This window comes from Triticum dicoccoides, chromosome 4B (assembly GCF_002162155.2).
Source record: "Triticum dicoccoides isolate Atlit2015 ecotype Zavitan chromosome 4B, WEW_v2.0, whole genome shotgun sequence".
In the NCBI taxonomy this organism is placed as follows: domain Eukaryota; kingdom Viridiplantae; phylum Streptophyta; class Magnoliopsida; order Poales; family Poaceae; genus Triticum; species Triticum dicoccoides.
In genome coordinates this window covers 210220696-210233708 of record NC_041387.1, presented here as the reverse complement: position 1 = coordinate 210233708, position 13013 = coordinate 210220696, and the positions used below count along the sequence as shown (strand labels likewise).

General features: G+C 46.1%; 1 long non-coding RNA gene across 2 annotated transcripts; it reads right to left on the bottom strand.

Annotated features, from left to right (window-relative positions):
- Nucleotides 1-2178: 2178 nt before the first annotated feature.
- On the bottom strand, nt 2179-4486 carry LOC119295798. 2 transcript variants are annotated; one of them, XR_005144307.1, is made up of 2 exons: nt 3663-4486; nt 2179-3529 (listed from the first exon to the last, which is right to left on the bottom strand). It is a non-coding gene; the product is annotated as an uncharacterized LOC119295798 (long non-coding RNA). The 2 variants fall into 2 exon arrangements; XR_005144308.1 differs by having other exon boundaries at nt 4046-4486.
- Between the last annotated feature and the right edge of the window lie 8527 nt (nt 4487-13013).

Genomic DNA, 13013 nt, shown 5'->3' with positions numbered 1-13013 from the left:
TCTTGGTTACGTAAAAATTTCTGAATTTTTTATGAATTTTAATCTGAATTTCTCAATCCTTTTTTCATGAATTTTGAAGCGCTCTATTTTTTAAAGTTGAACTTCTTATTATTTTATTTTTGAACTTCTTGGTTCCATTCTTTAATAACGAGGAAAATCTGAGTTTTCTATAATCATCGAACTTCTCCATCTTTTTAATATGGTCTTCCTGGTTTTATTTCTTTAATCTTTTTTATGAAATTTTGAAGTGCTGTATTTTTTAAAAGTTGTACTTCTTGTTATTTTTTTGAACTTCTTTTTTCCATTCTTTAATAACGAGGAAAATTTGAGTTTTCTATAATCATCGAACTTTCCCATGTTTTGAATATCGACTTCCTGGTTTTATTTTTCTTCATATTTTTTGTGAAATTTTGAAGCACTCTATTTTTACAAGTTGAACTTCTTGTTATTTTATTTTTGAACTTCTTGTTTTCATTCTTTAATAACGAGGAAAATCTGAGTTTTCTATAATCATCGAACTTCTTCTTTTTAATATGGACTTCCTGGTTTTATTTTCTTAATATTTTTTATGAAATTTTGAAGCGCTCTTATTTTAAAAGTTGAACTTCTTGTTATTTTATTTTTGAACTTCTTGTTTTCATTCTTTAATAAAGAGGAAAATCTGAGTTTTCTATAATCATCGAACCTCTCCATCTTTTTAATATGGACTTCCTGGTTTTATTTTTTTAATCTTTTTATGAAATTTTCGTGTTGATCTGTTTTTCATACTCGCGACAGTTCAAAATATTTTTTTAATGCGTAAAAATGTGTTTTTAAGGTATACATAAAAACTTTTAAACCATTCATAGGAATATAGCATACAATATACCGTGTATATGAGCATCTTTTTCATGTAGATAGATGTTACGAATTTTTGTCGTTTGTGAAAAGTTCTAAAAATGGCAAAAACAACGTCATTTTTTTGCCTGTTTTTACAACTTTCTCGGGCCGACCACTTGAAATTCGAGCAACAAAATTTTTAGCCTTTGCCTTTTAATTCTTTTTCTCTTAATACAAATGCACACTTTGTAGTACGTGAACTTTTGACAGTTATCAACATGAACTTCTCTCGGTTATGTGAAAATATCTGAGTTTTATATAGACATTGAACCACTCTACCTTTTTTATTTGAACTTTGTGTACTTTTAGAAATGTGAAAATTGGAGCTTTTTTAGAAACTTTTAACTTCTTCAATATTTTGAATTGAACTTATTGGTTTTATTCTTTAGTAACTAGAAAAATCCAAGTTTGTGAAAATAAATATGAAACTACTCTGTTTTTTTCATTAGTATTGGTTTTATTCGAACTTCGAACTGCTCCATTTTTAAAAATTGGACTTCTTGGTTTTAATCTTTAGTATTGGGGAAATCTGAGTTTTTTGCAAACATCAAATAGCTTCAACTTTTTATTTTGGACTTCTTGGTGTTATTCATTAGTAACGGTAAAAGTCCTAGTTATACAAACAAAAAAACTGTTATTTTAATGTGAGTTATCTTGGTTTTATTATTTAGAAATAGGAAAATGTGTATTTTTATTAAGATTGAACTACTTTGTTATTTTAATTTGAACTTCTTGGTATTATTTAAAGAATCAGAAAAGGTGAATTGTTTATTAAGATCGAACTACTCTATTAGTTTAATTCAAACTTTTTAGTTCTCTTAGAAAATGCGTAAAATGCATTCCCCCTTTCATTCATTTTTCCTTTTGCCTTCGATGACAAAGAGAACATTCTTTTTCTTGTTAGTGTTTTGAAGTGATTTTTATAGACTTAAATTTTGTTTTGTGCTCTTTTCAAATTTGTTTGTCACTTGAAGTTCTAAAAAATCGCAACTCTCCGATGTTTCACCTTGCATGTTTAAATTATTTGAACTTGCTGAGATAACACACTCGACCTTCTCGAACACAACATTTTGACCTTCACAAAAAACAAATTAAAGCCAAAATTTTGACCTGCCAAGCAAGTACAATTTTCTCCACGTTTTCAAGAATAGCCAAAGCTACATCATCGGATCCGGATTCCAGAGCAAATGCTTTTCAGAAAGAAAAAAATACAACATAACAAGCGAGATCTAGCTAAAGGAATCAGTGTTGAGGTGGAGAGATGGAACTAGATGCAACGAAGGAACATCTGAATTCTAGAACGGTGATGAAGACCACCTGAAGAAAAAAATCGGTAGTGGCATATATATAATTTTCTTTACACGTGACCGTAGCATTGGGACTATCATATTTATATGCAATATGGTTTTGAGGCTAAGGGAGGCCATCTCAAGAATACACAGGATGTGAGATCGCATATCCATGTTAATTTGCACCCCAAAAACAACACAAAGATTACACACACCCCGTTCCTGAACTCTGACAATCTTCCCGCACCTTATGTGACCATCTCCCTGCCTCTGGTGACCTTCTTCCTCCATCTATTCACGAGGGTAGCGGCACCAGGCATGGTTCGTCGTCCTCCCCGGTTTGCATGCATAGACCTGCCTCTGTGGTGAACTTTTTCATAAGAGTAGCTCAATAGACGAAACTTATGATGACCTGAACTTCTGAAGAATACACAAAAAATGCAGAAGATTCAGTGGGGGCGAGGTGATGCACATGACACACTTGACCTTCTCGAACACAACATTTTGCATGTTTAAATTATTTGAACTTGCTGGGATACACATAACACACTTGACCTTCTCGAACACAATATTTTGACCTTCACAAAAAGTTAAAGCAAATTTTTAGCATAGTAGTACAAGCACAACAGAGCATTCATCGAATTTCTATAATTGTCATCTTTGAACTTCTGAAAAAATTGTAGCATAATAACATCTAGGTGCAAAACCAACAAAACTACAGGTGCAAAAAGAGTGGGCTGCAATTGAGTCATTGTACCTACAATTTTTGTTGTGTTTAGCAACAAAGCTTGTTCCTAAAACATCACACCGCCTAGTAGAGAGGAAACATCAATGTACGAAATGCTGGTACCATGATGCTACTAAAAATAAGCAGCAACAAGTCCAAGGCTCAAACAAATTAACTCCCTCACTCATTTCCAACCAAACCTCAGTACCACAGTACCTCATATATAATGCCACATAAATCAAAAGAAAATACACGCTCAAGTCAGGAACACTCCACATGCAGCAACATGTTTTTGTTCACCATGAATTGACAGGTTTTATACATCTACAGAAATAAATTGCATCAAAGCCACAGTTAAGATTACCAAAATATTCATAGCAATCTGGAAAACTACAGATGCTAGGCCGGACTTTACATCACCACAACATCTTCGTGTTCTTTGTTGTGAATACATATTTTTGTTCACATCTTCACAGAACACAAGACCATCTTTCAACAAAATGAGCAAGAACAATATAGTGACTGAGAAAACACAGAAGAAATTGACCCAAACACATTTCGAACCGTCCCAAAAATGAAGTCAGGACATCATCTTTATTGTGTCCTGCTCGCTCCTTTCCATAGCTCATGTCATCTAATCATGTAATTTAACAAGTGACAAATCACCAACCATATATCTGCAATGCGGACAATAGAATAGCATGGCAAGCAATACTAATGAGCAAGATTAGTAATTTTTTTCCTAAAAGGGTGGCAACTCGACATACAGGATGCAACCCATACTATGAACCACGGGGAGGAACGATCTGGGCCTCATCGGAGCATTTTGTGGCAGTGGGGATCAGGGTGATGCGGTGGTGAACATCCTTGGGATGTGTTGTTGAACGGCCCAAGGTGGCGGCGGTGCATGGTTTGTGTGGAGGGAGGCTGCGGCGGCGATTCGGGTGGAGCTGGCGTACATGACACGCGCGGGGTTCGTGCGGCGGCGCCCGCGGGCGGAGGTGGTTTGCGTCGCCGGAGGCAGGACGGGGTGGCACGCGTGGCCGGGACAGAGCAACGAAGAGGCGCGTGTGGCAGGGGGTCATCGTTGGAAGAGGAGCTGGGCGAGGCTGGGGGCAACCTAGGTGGCAGGGGAGGCGCGGTGGCGTACCTGAGGTCGGCGGCGGGGTCGCGTGCCGGCGCTTGGTAGCGTGCCGGTTCTTGGTGGTGGCAGGCGGCGGTGGGATCTGTCTTGGACGGATCCGGGGGCAGGAGGCGGGACGTCGGCCGGATCCAGGGGTTGCGTGGCGGCGCGACGGGAGAGGCGGGGTTCAGGGTGGGGACAGCCGGTGCATCACCGGAGGACCGGGGGCAGGTGCGGGCCGGAGGCAGCGCGCTGGGAGGGGGAGGTGTGGTTCAGCGGTGGCGCGTTCGGAGGGGAGGAGGTGCGGTTCGGCGGCGGCACGCTGGGAGGGGAGAGGTATGGGCCGGTGGTGGCACGCTAGGAGGAGAGGAGGTGCGGGTCGGTGGCGGCGCGCTGGGAGGCGCACGACGACGGGGATGGGAGCGGCTGGGAATCGAGGAGAACGTGGGGTGCAGGGGTGGGCTTTGTTTTTGTTTTTTGTTTTTTTGAGTTCGGGAGCATCCTTTGCCTCATATATAGGACTGATCGTGATCTAAATAGTTATTTGGATTCTGGGATCAGAATAGTGCTCAGCCCATGTATAGACAGTAGCCCCTGAGACTCTGTTCGGATTAGAACAATCCGGATAGAGGATCAAAAACAAATTGATAATGTATCATATATGTTGTTGGACAGGCTTCTATGCTGGCGGCTACTGCCCAGGCCGTAGAGGTTGCCGAGCTCAATCGGAAGCTTAGGTTGTCCGATGAGGAACTCGACCGCATCAACAAGCGGTTTAACGAAACCCAAGGTATGCGGCACTGCTACATACCAGATAGTGATATATGTATTAATCTTTAAAACTTATTAAATGTTATGATTATAATCACAGTTGGCGCAGCCGAGGTCGAGTCCCTCAAGACCGCCCTCGCCCAAGCCAAGAAGGAGGCGGAGGTGAGCAAGGCGGCCGCAGACAAAGTGGCCAAGGAGTTAGAGGTGGAGAAAACCACCTGCCGAAGACATGAGGCACGGGTCGGGGAGGTCGAACAGGAGCTCAAGGACGCCATCGCCAAGTGCGAGTACTTGGAGCAGAAGAGTTTGGAACAACACTTCGAGCTCACCAAAGCACTGGAAAGGGCGAAAGAAGACCGGATTGAGGCCCAGGGTGCTCGCCAGGAGATTCAAGAGGCCAGGCAAATAGCGGCTAGTAAGGCGATTCTCATGCAGAGTAAATTTACCAGGAAGAGATATATTTTGCTGACTCGGGCTTGGAGTTCTCCACGCGCATTGACGGATCTGCAGAGGAGCATTGCTAATGGCGCCGAGTTCTTCCGCACCAAAGAGGGGAGCTCCACGGAGAAGCTATTCTGGTCGCAATACCTTGCGCCAGAGTATCCGGCATCCCTCAGCGATCAGCTAAAGCAGCTGATGGAGCTGCATAGGGTGGCCGGGTTAGCCATGAAGGATGTAATAGTCCGTCTTTGGCCAGCTGAGCCCATACCCAGCAGCTACTTCGGACATGTGAAGTGGTTGGTCAAGGCGTGTCCTTGGGTGGACGCCATCAAGCGGTCGGCCTGCATAGAAGGTGCCTGGATGGCCTTCGCCCGAGTCAAGGTACAATGGGCGAAGATGAAGTCCACCGAGATTGCCACTGCAGGGCCACCTAAAGGCAAGGATCACTGGCGGCCGGGAAAGTACTTCGGCAAGGTCCTCGAGGGAGCCCGCATCATAGAGGACCAGTGCTCAAAGGACATAATATTTGATTAATAGAGTCCGGTTTGTAAGAGTCATGTACTGAACTTATTGTGTGAAATAGTTATGTTTGCGCTTTATAATTAGTTTATCCTCTTGTTTGGCCGTTTTAATTTATAAGTCTGAAAGTTTACCAGTCGTCGGCTTCTGCCCCCACATAAATATTACAAGGGTGTTCGAGAATGCATGACCGCACTTTATCCAATGTCTTGGTCCGATGTAGGAGGCGTCTTGCGACGTGAACTAGGCAATCAGACTATGCGGCTTTAGTTCTTTCACTTAGCCATAAGAGTCCATTGGTGGTGCTAAGTACTAGCCCCCTAGTTACGTGAACGACAGTCGGTGCCTTTGCAACGCGGCTGGTCGAAGCCCAGCCCCTCGTGTAACATGGCATAAATCGCGAATGATTTTTAGTATAACAATAAGTCACCGGATCGCTGACCCACTCCCGCATATCATGACAGCCAGTTTTCGGCTTTCTCTACTGAGGTACTTAACTGGACGAACCAGAAATACTATCACAGTAGTTCTCCCTTTACTACCTTAGCCGAACTTGCGGAATGTAAGGTGGCAAACACAGGAGCCGGGCAACCCAACTATAAAGCAAAGACATGAGTCGGAGCCGATGCATATAATGCAATATCCGGGGCATCGAAGAATTCCTTATAGGTGTTCGGACTTAAGAATTTGCGGGACCAAATACAGCCCCTAGTACGAAGGCCGTGCCGAAGCATGTATGTTAGTCGAACGTAAGGGGGAACACGGATGACAAGATAATACAAGAAACCAACCAAAAAGGTGATGATCATCTGCTTCCTCTATATCCTTATGAATACGTCGAGGCGTGTTTTGACAGACAATGCCATTTAATATTAAGGTAATGTATACATGCCTAAAGAGAAAAGAAAAGGGTTTTATATAAGGGAAAGTCTAACAGAGGGCCTAAAAATAATGGTTCAAAAATTCCAGTGATGCCCTGTCGCACATTTGTGTCGTTTCTCCTTAGCAATAAGTCCTTTGATAGGAATGTTTGATGGTTGGGAAACGCTAGCCTTAAGAGGATCTCCTGAAAAACCATATAGCAAATAGGGCTCTTGATGAACCTGCAGTGAGAAAAAAAGGTATATGCGGTCCAGATGGGGTCAAGCCTTACTATGGACCTTTACTGTAGTGTGCCTCCAGCGTCGCCAAGGGTATTTTTAGTGCCTAGTTATGTACGCGCGGTACGTAAGCTGTAACCTGATTGGGCGATTGGCGGAGGCCAAACTGCTAATCAAGGTCCGGATCCATTGATTTATCGCAATTGTGCATGGACCGGACTCGTTTAGATACATCATTGGCTTTACTAGCCGATGAACTGCTCGGCTTTATAAGGCTGCCATACACCTCGATTGCGAGGGCCTTGGTGTGCTCTTTAGTACGGAGGGAGCGCTCCATATTTCCATTGACTGTAATAACGCCCCGAGGTCCAGGCATCTTCATCTTCAAGTAAGCATAGTGCACGACTGCATTAAAGGGCGAAAGCAGTTTGTCCGAGCAGTGTGTGATAGCCACTACGGAAAGGGACGATGTCAAAGATTAACTCTTCGCTGCGGAAGTTGTCTGGGGAGCGTAATACTACCTCCAGTGTCAGTGAGCCCATGCAACGGGCCTCCACGACCGGTATCACACCTTTAAAGGTAGTGCTACTAGGCTTGATTCTTGATGGGTTGATGCCCATCTTGCGGACAGTGTCTTGATAGATCAAGTTGAGACTGCTGCCCCCGTCCATAAGGACTCTAGTGAGATGGTATCCTCAATAATTGGATCAAGTACAAGGGCAGCTGAACCCCCTTGATGGATACTGGTTGGGTGATCCCTGCGATCAAAATTGATCGGACAAGCTGACCATGGGTTGAACTTGGGGGCGACAGCCTCTACAGCATAGATGTCCCTTAGTGCGCGTTTGCGCTCCCTTTTGGGGATGTGAGTGACATAGATCATGTTCACTGTTTTTACCTCAGGGGGAAACTGTTTCTGACCCCCGGTGTTCGGCTGACGGGGCTCGTCATCGTCCTCACTTGGAGGTCACTTTCCCTTGTGTTTGGTATTTATCTTACCGGCCTGTTTGAAAACCCAACAATTCATGTTTGTGTGGTTAGTAGGCTTATCGGGTCTACCATGAATCTGGCAAGGCCTCTCAAGGATTTTATCCAAGCTGGATGGACCGTCCCTGTTTCCTTTGAAAGGTTTCTTCCGCTGACCAGATTTAGAGCTGCTCAATCCGGCATTGACTGCCATATCGTCTATGTCGTTGTTGGTGTTCCGATGTTTATTTTTATTATGGCAAGGTTTACCATTGCCATCCCTGGCCTCAGAAGTGTCGGGGTCGCCCGAGCTGTTGCTTCTAAGAGCCAACAAGCTATCCTCACCCGCACAGAAGCGCATTAGTAGTGCAGTTAAGGCTGCCATTGTCTTCGGCTTTTCCTGCTCGAGGTGTCGGGCGAGCCGTTCGTCCCGGACGGTGTGTTTGAAGGCCACTAAGGCTTCAACATCTGGATAGTCCACGATCTGGTTCTTTTTTATTAGGAACCGATTCCAAAGCTTGTGAGCCGATTCACCTAGTTGCTGGATTATGTGACTCAAGTCGTCAGCATCCGGTGGCCAGACATAAGTGCCCTGAAAGTTGGCCCGAAAAGCATCTTGCAAATCTTCCTATGTTCCAATGGAGTTTCTAGGAGGCTGTTCAGCCAGTGCCGTGCTGGTCCTTTCAGCTTTAGAGGAAGATATTTGATGGCATGGAGGTCATCTCCATGAGCCATGTGGGTGTGGAGAAGAAAATCTTCAATCCAGATGGTCGGATCCGTTGTTCCATCCTACTGTTCGATGTTTATGGGTTTAAACCCTTCCAGAAATTGGTGATGCATTACCTCATCGGTGAAGAATAAAGGGTGTGCGGCCCCTTTATATCGCGCAATATCGCGGCGGAGGTCGGCTGACATCTGAGTTCGGTTCTGATCCCGAATATAGTAATGTTCGTCACGCCGGGCTTCATAGCCGTTGTCCCGAGCCGGGGCATGCCCTCTTGATCCGTAGATTGATCTAGTCTGGCCAGCTTTATTGGCTAGGTCACGTTGCAAGTCATATGTGTATCCCGGGGCTACTGTCTCCCTCCTCTTCGGCGAGGGGGTGCGGGTTGGTGTTTGGCTTGATATGCTGCTTTATCCCGTCCACATGGTGGTCGGTCTGGTTGATCTGCCTGATTGTATTTCGATGGTATTGGCTCAAGTGCTTCGTCGTCGAATTGTGGCAGCAGCTTGCGCTTGGGGTTACTTTTAGCAGGTCGCTCGTGGCCATATTCCTCAGCGGCCAGGACCTTAGTCCACCTTTCATTGAGTGTATCTTGTTCAGCTTTGAGCTGCTGGTGTTTCTTTTTCAGGCTCCGCGTTGTGGGGATGAGCTGTTGCTTGAAGCGTTCTTTTCGATGGGTTCCTCTGGGACGATAAAATCTTTGTCTCCGAGGCTAACTTCCTCTTCGGATTCTGGCATATAGTTGTTGTCCTCTGAATCTTCATGATCGGCGTGTTTGGGACTATACTGACCCTCTTCCCTTTCATCTTGTTCGGATGTGGGCTCGACGGGGTATTCGGGATCTTCGGCATCGTCCGGAGTCTCATTGTCTCCGGTGCCGGTATTACTATCCTTCGCTTGACGCGATCGTGAGCGGCACCACTGACATCGCCACTTTGGTGGTTTTTTGACGGGTTTGTCCTCAATAGGGCTCAGATTATCCTCGTCGTCCTTTTTATCAAGAGTGTCCTCCATGTACACGTCATAGGTTGAAGTGGCCGTCCAACGCCCTGTGACGAGTGGGACTTGGCTTGGTTTGGCATGGGCATCATCTTACATGTCGTCGAAGTCTTCAGACACGTAGTCCAGCATGTCGGTTAAATCCTCGACAGTGGCTATCAAGTGGGTGATGGGTGGGGCATAAAATTCCCCGCTCTCAGCCCCCAGCCCGAGCTGGGTACAGTTCGGAGGCAAAGCCTCCGTGATGGTGAGAGACTGCATTAATCCCATGTTTCATCTAGGAGCAAAAGTTGGACCAGAAACTGTGGATCTGCAGGGTTGAGTTTGGCATGGACACCTGATCGGACCAGATGAGCGCATACCTCGACAATTCGGAGTGATTGTCCAGGGGCAAGTGCAAGATTGCATCTGGGTCTTAGGTCTGGAGCTCCATGAGGGGAAGGAGTCCGGCGGGGCTAACGTTCTCGTCTTCGGACAATGCGACCCACCCTGGATCTAAGGTAGGGGCAGGTATGAGGGTTGACCCTTGAACGATATCTATTAGGGGATCCGAAAAGACTTCTTGATGGGGGCATGGAGCGGCAGCCAAGGCCACGAACCCCTCGAAGATTAGATCTCCTTGGATATCAGCGACATAGTTCAGGTTTCCGAAGCTGATCTGGTGGTCGGGGGCATAACTGTCAACCTGCTCGAGGTGGCGGATCGAGTTGGCATGAAGCACGAAGCCACCAAACACAAAGACATGTCATGGGAGAAAGGTTTCCCTGGACGCTGCATCATTGTTGATGAAGAGGCGAGCCATCGATCCTTTTGTCGATGATACAGTGGAGCTCTCAATGAAAGCACCAATGTCGGTGTCAAAACCGGCAGATCTCGGGTAGGGGGGCCCAAGCTATATGTCCGAGGACCGATGGTAACAATGGACAAAGAACACAGTGTTTACCTAGGTTCGAGCCCTCTTAATGGAGGTAAAACCCTACTCCTGCTTGATTATATTCGAAGGGTATAGGGGTTACAAGAGTTGATCTACCACAAGATCATATTGGCTAACCCTAATTTGGCTAGCTTAGTAATGTTGTGATCCTGCCTCCGATCTAACCCTCTGGTTTATATAGACACCAGAGGGGCTTAGGGTTGTACAAAGTCGGTTTAACAGAAAGGAAATAACATATCCGAACACCTAAACTTGCCATCAACGTATACAGGAGTCCCTACCGGACACAAGATGTGATCTTCTGTCTTGTATCTTGACGGCCCATCGGTCCGGCCCATATCCCATAGACCGGTCGCCCAAGGACCCCCTAGTCGAGGACTCCAACACCCTGACTGAAGCGGCGTTCGAGTCAAAGGGTGGGAGCACCTAAGTTTCAAAGGAGTAGCAGGGTTTTCTTACACACAAGTTCTTACTTACAGAACACGTGTCGGTAAGAGGAAGAACTTATCTGTATGGCTTGCCGGAGACCGCAGTGCTGGCTTGTCTTCTCATCTCCTCTTGGGGACTTGGTCCATGGTAGGAGCCTGTAGTTTATGCATAAGAAGATGATGCCAGATGAGATCTTATCTACATGAACATGCAATGCTCATGATATGCTTATGCATGCATGCACTTGTCGGGGGCCCCCTGGGCTTCATTTATTTCTCTGTTGCTAAGGGTCTACGCCTGACTTTGTACAAGGGGTTACATGCAACTGAGGCAAGGCCTGTACAAATGGGTGGCTAACGGGAAGGGCACGATAGCCGCGCCTTATGAGTAGAACTTATGAGATGCTCAATATTCCATGAGTTTTGCAATTGAACGCCATCTCCGGTCTCGAGACGGACTGCACCAGGTCTGGTGACTCGTACTACCCGGTAAGGGCCCTCCCACTTTGGTGATAACTTGTTTTCACCCTTGGTGGTCTGAACGTGCCTAAGGACAAGGTCACCTTCCTGAAAACACCTGGCATGAACCCTGCGTCTATGATAGCGGTGCAGGGCTTGCTGATAGCATGCAGCACGCGCAGCAGCCCGGGGACAGTTCTCCTCGAGAAGCATAGCATCGTCACGTCGGTGTTGTTTCTGCGCTACTTCATCATAGGCAAGTACTCGAGGTGACCCGTAAATGAGTTCCGTGGGGATGACTGCTTCTGCCCCATAGACTAGGGAGAAGGGAGTCTTCCCAGTAGTTCGATTTGGTGTCGTTTTGAGGGACCAAGGAACCACCAACAACTTATCGATCCACCGCCTTCTGCACTTCAGCAGCTTATCAAACATTCTTGTCTTGAGGCCTCGCAGCACTTCAGCATTCACCCTCTTAGCTTGTCCATTGCTTCTGGGATGTGCAATAGAGTCAAATGAGATCTTGCTTCCGAGGGCATGAACATATTGCCTGAAGGCATGGCTCGTGAATTGGGTGACGTTGTCAGTGATGATCCAGGCAGGAACTCCGAAGCGGTACACCATATCTTTCAAGAACTTGATAGTTGACTGAGAAGTCATCTTTCTCACGGCAGCTACTTTCGGCCACTTTGTAAACTTGTCGATTGCAACGAACAAGAATTCAAAGCCCCTGGCAGCTCGGGGAAAAGGGCCGAGGATATCGAGCCCCCAGACTAAAAACCACCATGACAAAGGGATTGTCTAAAGTGCTTGGGCAGGCAGATGGATATTCTTGGAATGGAACTGGCAGGCTTCACACTTGGTAAATAGCTAAACCGCATCTTGGAGGGCAGTGGGCCAATAGAATCCTTGCTAGAATGATTTCCCAACTAAAGCCCTTGGTCCAATGTGGGAGTCGCACATTCCTTTGTGTATCTCTGCCAGTAGTTCCTTTCCTTCTTCCCGGCAAATGCACTTCAATTTCACACCATTGAGCCTTCTTCTGTACATAGTGTCATCGAAAAACTGATACATACTGGCCCTCCAAGCTACTCTTCCAGCTTCTTCTTGCTATTCGGGAAGTTCTCCGGTTTGGAGGAAATCGACTATGTGCCTTGCCCAAGTGGGAGCCTGAGACTCGGCAACGAGGACTAGTGGCACCTCCTCATTCGTGGGGTGCATCTCTGGACCGCGGGGACCAGTGGCCTGGCAGGAGGGTGGGACCCGAGTGTTGAAGGGGAGTTGTTTCTAGCAGGGTCCCTGCCAGGAGCCCCGGGAGGCTCTACCAGGAGAGGTTTACTGGGGTCTAATTTCCTCCTCTTTTGGGCCATTGTTGTTGGGGATACAGAGAGTTGAGTAATGTGGAGAACAAAAGTTCTTAGTTCCACAGGTAGCTTCTGCGCAGCGCACTTTGACAGATGATCAGCAATGTTGTTTTCTGCACGGGGTACGTGCTTTGTTTGCAATCCGTCAAAGCGCTTCTCCAATCTTCTCACTTCCTCGACATATGCCTCCATCAATGGACTTTGGTAATCCTTTTTGACTTGTCTGACCACAAGCTCTAAATATCCTCGAATGATCAATTTCTTAATTCCCAATTCTGTGGCAATCCTTAGCC